At 42.3% G+C, this 8,350-nt stretch overlaps 1 pseudogene; it reads right to left on the minus strand.

Annotated features, from left to right (window-relative positions):
• Positions 1–4,456: 4,456 nt before the first annotated feature.
• On the minus strand, positions 4,457–6,562 carry LOC126954432 (zinc finger protein 532-like; annotated as a pseudogene).
• Between the last annotated feature and the right edge of the window lie 1,788 nt (positions 6,563–8,350).

The raw sequence follows: 8,350 nt of genomic DNA on the forward strand, positions 1-8,350 counted from the left end.
AAAAAGAAAAAAAAAAATCAAACTTTGCTTTTCTCTCCTTGAATATAGTCTCAGTTTAAAAAAAAAGAAAAAGAAAAAAACATAATTCTAATTATCTTGATTCCACATGGGTCTTTTCCTATTGTCTGTCTTTCTTTTCATTCTTCCTCACAGGATCTTGCTTCCTACTGATTCAGGTTGTCTTTGATAGCATATTCAAAGTAGTTTCTAAAACATTTTTATAGAAACAATGAGTACCAGATAATATTTTTGTTTCTGCTAGAAGCCACAGTGAACAACAATCTGAATCATCTTAATCCAGTTTTGCAGTTTGAGATTTTTCTGGGCCACACAAACAACAGAAAGTTAGGTTGCAGTCCTTGTGAAGGCTTACTGACTTCTGGTTCACCCCTAGAGTTCCCTAGTCTATTGCAAGTCATAGTTTTTCAGGGCTCTCACCTTGGTGAGCTCTGAACTCTGACGTTAGACCTTCTAGCCCAACTAGCCTATCAAGTATACAGTTTAACCACTTTCAGATCAGCAACCAGCTCTAGGACAAAAATGGTCCCAAATGCTGGGCTCTCCTCTCTTTTATTTTTTATGTTTTTTTATTATACTTTAAGTTCTAGGGTACATGTGCACAATGTGCGGGTTTGCTACATGTGTATACACGTGCCATGTTGGTGTCATGCACCCATTAACTCGACATTTACATTAGGTATATCTCCTAATGCTACCCCTCCCCCCTCCCCCCACCCCACAACAGACCCCGGTGTATGATGTTCCCCACCCTGTGTCCAAGTGTTCTCATTGTTCAATTCCCATCTATGAGTGAGAACATTCGGTGTTTGGTTTTCTGTCCTTGCGATAGTTTGCTCAGAATGATGGTTTCCAGCTTCATCCATGTCCCTACAAAGGACATTAATTCATCCTTTTTATGGCTGCATAGTATCCCATGGTGTATATGTGCCACATTTTCTTAATCTAGTCTATCATTGATGGACATTTGGGTTGGTTCCAAGTCTTTGCTATTGTGAATAGTGCCACAATAAACATACATGTGCATGTGTCTTTATAGCAGCATGATTTATAATCCTTTAGTTATATACCCAGTAATGAGATAACTGGGTCAAATGGTATTTCTAGTTCTAGATCCTTGAGGAATCAACACACAGTCTTCTACAATGGTTTAACTAGTTTACAGTCCCACCAACAGTGTAAAAGCATTCCTATTTCTCCACATCCTCTCCAGCACCTGTTGTTTCCTGACTTTTTAATGATCACCATTCTAACTGGTGTGAGATGGTATCTCATTGTGGTTTTGATTTGCATTTCTCTGATGGCCAGTGATGATGAGCATTTTTTCATGTGTCTGTTGGTTGTATAAATGTTTTCTTTTGAGAAGTATCTGTTCATATCCCTTGCCCACTTTTTGATGGGGTTTTTTCTTGTAAATTTGTTTGAGTTCTTTGTAGGTTCTGGATATTAGCCCTTTGTCAGATGGGTAGATTGCAAAAATTTTCTCGCATTCTGTAGGTTACCTGTTCACTCTGATGGTAGTTTCTTTTGCTGTGCAGAAGCTCTTCAGTTTAATTAGATCCCATTTGCCAATTTTGGCTTTTGTTTCTATTGCTTTTGGTGTTTTAATCATGAAGTCCCTGCCCATGCCTATGCCCTGAATGGTATTGCCTAGGTTTTCTTCTAGGGATTTATGGTTTTAGGTCTAACATTTAAGTCTCTAATCTATCTTGAATTAATTTTTATATAAGGTATTAAGGAAGGGATCCAGTTTCAGCTTTCTACATATGGCTAGCCAGTTTTCCCAGCACCATTTATTAAATAGGGAATCCTTTCCCCATTGCTTGTTTTTGTCAGGTTTGTCAAAGATCAGATGGTTGTAGATGTGTGGTGTTATTTCTGAGGGCTCTATTCTGTTCTGTTGGTCTATATCTCTGTTTTGGTACCAGTACCATGCTGTTTTGGTTACTGTAGCCTTGTAGTATAGTTTGAAGTCAGGCAGCATGATGCCTCCAGCTTTGTTCTTTTGGCTTAGGATTGTCTTGGCAATGCGGGCTCTTTTTTGGTTCCATATGAACTTTAAAGTAGTTTTTTCCAATTCTGTGAAGAAAGTCATTGGTAGCTTGATGGTGATGGCATTGAATCTATAAATTACCTCGGGCAGTATGGCCATTTTCACAATATTGATTCTTCCTATGCTGGGCTCTCCTTTCTAGACTTCCATACTCTCCCCGATCTTGACCTAGTAATTTCTCACTATCTTATTAACTCTACGATAGTTTTCAGTTTTTTTAACACACCATTCAGCTTTTTAATTGTATTGAACACACCTAATTCATCCAAATGACTCAATCTAGCATTATTAAAACTAGAAGTCCATTCCTGATCATTGATCCTAACCCCTTTCCACAGTATTTTGGCAAGAAGATCTATTACCAATCAATAGGTGCAGAGTCCATAAGAAGGTTACTGGTCCTAATACCTGATGATTTCCTGAAACAAAGAATGTGGAGACTCAGTCCCTGTTGTTCCCATTTGAGGTTTAGTCACTACTTCTGATGAAGTAGGAACAACTTCACATGGTGTCTCACACCACCCTATATCAAATAAGTGATTATTTTAAAATACAGTACATCTACGATTCTCAAAAATTAACATTAACAGTTCTCTCCTTCCTGAATGAAGAAAACATTAACAAGAACTCTATAAGGAAGGCATATGAGTGTGTTTGTGTATATGCATAGTGGACTCCAGAATATTACTCTAGTCATCTTTGTGTTTACTTTGAATATATATAAATATTTTCATTTAAAAAGTAAAACAATTATACCAGTACTGTAAAATATGTACTATTTTTTAAAATTAATTTACTTATTTTAGTTGATAAAAATTATATATATTTATCATTTACAACATAATGTTTTGAAATATGTGTACATTGTGAAATGGGTAAATTGAGGTCATTAACACATACATTACCTCAATACTTTTTTGTGATGAGTACACCTAAAATCTACTCTTTTTAGCAATTTGAGAAAATAATATATTGTTAATGACTATAATCACCATGTTGTACAATGGATCTCTTGAATGTATTCCTTCTCTCTGAAATTTTGTACCCTTTGACCAACATTTACCCAACCTTCCCCCTTGGCCGTGGTATTTTGTCAAGCTGGTATAGCATATCAAATAATGAGACTTATGGTCACCAACTGATTACTTTGACTTCGTTTTTTAAAACAGAAGCAGATACAAATTTTTCTATATACAGAAAATTATTTAAAAAATTAGTCCCTCAGGCCAGGCATGGTGGCTCATGCCTGTATTCCTAGCACTTTGGGAGGCCAAGTCGGGTGGATCACTTGAAGTCAGGAGTTCAAGACCAGCCTGGCCAACAAGGTGAAATGCCATCTCTACCAAAAATATAAAAAATTAGCCAGGTGTGGTGGCTCATACCTGTAATCCCAGCTACTTGGGAGGCTGAGGCTGGAGAATCAAGTGAGAATCACTTGAACCTGGGAGGCAGAGGTTGCAGTGAACTGAGATCACACTCCAGCCTGGGCGACAGAGCAAGATTCTGTCTTAAAAAAAAAAAAAAAAAAAAAAAAAAAAGTGGTCACTCAACTCCTACCACTCATGTATTCCTATCATCCTACCATTAACATTTTGATGAATATTTTCCATTAACTTTTTTCTATGTATATTATATGTATGTTTTCACAAAGTTGGGTTTATACTGCAGTAGTATATACTGCCATATATACTACTATCTATATATCCTACTATTCACATTTTGTAACAAAAATGTCTTTTTTATTCTAATGTGGACAGGGATTTTCCTCATGGACCATCTGTGGCTATTTCTCGGCTGAGCTCATCCTTTTGGATTTGATGAAGGCCATGCCGTGTGTCCACATGTGAGTATTTAAGGCAGCTTCAGTTGCGAAAGTTTTTGCTCATACTTTGCACTTTCTGTCTGACATGGCACCATCAGGGGATTCATTCTCATGGCTGGGTTTGTTCTCTTATTCCTTATCTTACCCAGCCCCATTTTGTTTGGGCGCTGGCTGAGGTTCCTTTAACTTGTTTACAATGAAGAGGTGCCTGGACAGAGAGACGTGAGACGTGTAGCAGAGGCCACACTCCTGGCACTGGTAGGAAGAACCATCCTATTTGTGCTGACAGACGTGTTCGTGGAACGGCAGCAGGTTTTCGGTGGTGATGCCACACAGGGTACACTTGTGAACCTTAAAAACATTCATTTTCAGCTTTTTCAGTGGTTGAGTGATTGCTCCTCAGGGAGGCCTGAACTCCAGAACTGGTTCTTCTAACTTCCACTTGGGACTGGGGACCTTGGTGTCTTCTTTTATTTCTGTTTCCTCCTCTTTGGTGGCATCCGTCGTTTCTTTCAGGTCAGGGTCCTTGATGCCGTGCATCAGCTGGACGTGCTTCTCCAGCATCAACCGTTTGGTAAAGGTACATCTGGAGTATGGGCAGTGCGAGCAGGCATACACTTTCCTGATGCCTTTGTGCTTGATCCGGTGGTGCTGGCACAGACCGTGAGAGGAGCTGAAAGACTTGTCACACTGGCGGCGGGGGTGTTTCTTCATTTGCTTCCCGTGCTCCTTCCTCACGTGGGATATGTACACATCTCTCTGCATGAACAGGTGGTCACACTCCCAACACATCCACCCAGGACTGGCCACTTTCTTGGTTTCCATTTTTTCACAGGAGATGGAGGGTTTTTTTCCAATTTCTCTTTCCTATTCATGGATTTGGTGTCCTCTTTGTTTTGATTTGCTGAATTTTGAGTTACAGGCTTAATGCTCAAAGGCAAGTTTATACCCAAGTTTGGAGGCCCTTCAACACTTTTCAATGTTCCATGCATAGACTTGATATGGTCCATCATAAGTTGCTTCTGTGCATATAAAAGACAACAGTCTTGACACTTGAAAACAGATACTTTCTGTTTTTCAATGTGTTGGTCAAAGTGGCGATACAGCAAGGTTTGCAGGGTGAATGTAGTGTCGCACGTGGAACACTTACTTATTATTTTTGGTTCTCCTATCTTGATGCCGGGATGCTGTGTATAGGCGTGGGAATGCGTGTTTGGGGCAGACTTAAATGCCATTGGACAAATAGGACACTTGTAGAAGATTTCACAATGAGAACCTTGAATGTGAGACTTCAGAACAGCCACATCAGAGTACACAACATTGCAATGCACACATCAAAAACCAACTCTCCTCTTGTAGTTCAGACAGTTCTTGATGACGTGGGTCTGAAAGTGCACCGACCTGCAGATGGCCCCGCACTCAGGGCAGGTGTAGGGAGATTTGTGCTCATGGATTCTCTGGTGTGATGCATAACTGCACCGGTTAGGAAGCAGCATCTGGCAGCTAGTGAGTCTTTTGTCCACTCGTATCTGCAGCCTGCTGGAAATATGTAGCCAGTGACATCTCATCCTGGAAGACTTCATTACACTCCAAACCTTTTAGACTATGTCTACACAGTTTGGAGGGGTCTTCATCTTGGGGCATGGCTGGGGTGATGGGAGTACTTGAAGGAACCGATAAGACTGTTCTAGTTATGCCAGACTGAATTTTTGTGACAGTGTGTGTGCCAGCTCCCACAAGGCTCTGAAGAGTGGAAGTTGAAGTGGAAGTATTACTTGACAGAGAAACTCGTTTGATCTGCTGGGACTAGCTTTAAAATTAAGTGAGAGCGTTGCATTACCACCCCTTTCTCCTTATGCCCATGGGCATGGGAAAGGAGGCTACATTTGTTGTAAAAAAAAAAAAAAAAAGAGGTTCTTTGTACAAAGGTTGCATGTTACTTTGATGCACACACTCCATCTGTCGCAGTGCTGGGGTCAGACTCTTTTCAAGTGCGAAGGAGTCCCCATACTCCAAGTACTTGTACCCATGCATTGGTAACATGATCCCTGCATTGGCAGAAGGACTGAGGTTTGGGATGTAAACAGGGACTGGATTGACACTGCTCAGCACCTTGTTGAAAGCTTCCACCACAGAACTCTGCAAGGATAATACCACCTGGACTCGAGACACCTTTTTGGGGGGTTGTGAGGCTGCTGCATTGATTATTGCCTGCTTTATTTGTTGCTGAGGTTTGGTTAGCACTTGGCAGAGTTCAGAGTGGCCTGGGCACCCTAAGGCAGAAGGTTAAGGTTGGCAAGGTGCACTGTCTTTGGCACGAGTTTGGCATCATCCAGGCTGGATGCTGGCATGACAATTTGCTGCTGGATGGCGTTGGCAGCTTTAATGATGGTGCTGCTGGCACTCTGAACAGAGGCAGCAGATATGACCATGGTTTTCACCCTGGTGCTGTTAGCGAGCTTCAAATCAATGACTTGGGATCCTGCCATCTTCACAACAGACACTGGGAGGAAAGCAGTAGCCACAGGCTTGATTGTGACCTGTTTGGGGGTGAGCTCTGCAGGGGAAACTGCACTGGTCATGACCGCAGACTGGAGAGGCACCCTGGGGGTAAAGGAAAGGATAGCGGCTGATGCTGGAGACAACAGAAGGGATGTCACAGAGGCCATCACGCTACTATTCACATATTTTCTTATGTCATTATTCTGCTTAAAAATGATTTTAATGACTAAATTGCATCTTCTTTATTGATAAACCATAATTATGCACCAATTCCCTAACATTCTTAAAGAAATTTTGGAGGTAGCTGGCAAGATGGCCGAATAGGAACAGCTCCAGGCTGCAGCTCCCAGCCAGATCAATGCAGAAGGCGAGTGATTTCTGCATTTCCAACTGAGGTACCCTGCTCATCTCATTGGGACTCATTAGACAGCGGATACAGCCCACGGAGGGCAAGACAAAACAGGGTGGGGCATCGCCTCACCCGGGAAGCACAAGGGGTTGGGGAACTCCCTCCCCTAGCCAAGTGAAGCCATGAGGAACTGTGCTGTGAGGGATGGTGCAACCTGTCCCAGATACTGCGCTTTTCCCATGGTTTTCACAACCCGCAGACCAGGAGACTCCCTCAAATGCCTACATCACCAGGGCCCTGGGTTTCAAGCACAAAACTGGGAGGCCGTTTGGGCAGACACCCAGCTAGCTGCAGGAGATTTTTTTTCCATATCCCAGTGACACCTGGAACACCAGCAAGACCAGAACCGTTCACTCCCCTGGAAAGGGGGTTGGAGCTAGGGAGCTAAGTGGTCTAGCTAAGTGGATCCCACTCCCATGGAGCCCAGCAAGCTAAGATCCACTGGCTTGAAATTCTCACTGCCAGCAGCGCAGTCTGAAGTTGACCTGGGATACTCGAGCTTGGTGGGGGGAGGGGCGTCTGTCATTGCTGAGGCTTAAGCAGGCAGTTTTCCCCTCATAGTATAAACAAAGCTGCTGGGAAGTTCAAACTGCACAGAGCCCACTGCAGCTCAGCAAAGCTACTGTAGCCAGACTGCCTCTCTAGATTCCTCCTCTCTGGGCAGTATTGGGGGAACCCACCCCCAATATCTCGACTTAGGTTCTTTCTATTTTCCATAAGTGTCGGCCAGCTGAGAAATAGAGACAGTACAAAGAGGAATTTTACAGCTGGACCACCAGGGGTGACATCACATATTGGTAGGACCATGATGCCCATCTGAGTCTCAGACCAGCAAGTTTTTATTAAGGGTTTCAAAAGGGGAGGGGGTGTAAGAACAGGGAGTAGGTACAAAGATCACATGCTTCAAAGGGCAAAAAGCAGAACTACTAATAAGGGTCTTAAAAAGATCACATGCTTCTGAGGGAACAGGTCAAAGGGAAAAACCAGAACTACTGATAAGGGTCTATGCTCAGTGGTGCACGTATTGTCTTGATAAACATCTTAAACAACAGAAAACAGGGTTCGAGAACAGAGAACCAGTCTGACCACAAATTTACCAGGACTGAGTTTTCCCAACCCTAGTAAGCCTGACGGTACTCCAGGAGACCAGGGCATATCTCAGTCTTATCTCAACTGCACAAGACAGACATTCCCAGAGCAGCTGTTTATAGACCACCACCCAGGAATGCATTCCTTTCCTAGGGTATTAATATTAATATTTCTTGCTAGGAAAAGAATTTAGCGATATCTCTCCTACTTGCACAGCCATTTATAGGCTCTCTGCAAGAAGAAAAATATGGCTCTTTTTGCCTGACCTTGCAGGCAGTCAGACCTTATGGTAGTCTTCCCTTGTTCCCTAAAAATCGCTGTTATTCTGTTCTTCTTTAAGGTGCACTGATTTCATATTGTTCAAACACACGTTTTACAATCAATCTGTACAGTTAACATAATTATCACAGTGGTCCTGAGGTGACATACATCCTCAGCTTACAAAGATAACAGGATT

The sequence above is a fragment of the Macaca thibetana genome, chromosome 5 (genome assembly GCF_024542745.1).
Source record: "Macaca thibetana thibetana isolate TM-01 chromosome 5, ASM2454274v1, whole genome shotgun sequence".
Classification (NCBI taxonomy): domain Eukaryota; kingdom Metazoa; phylum Chordata; class Mammalia; order Primates; family Cercopithecidae; genus Macaca; species Macaca thibetana.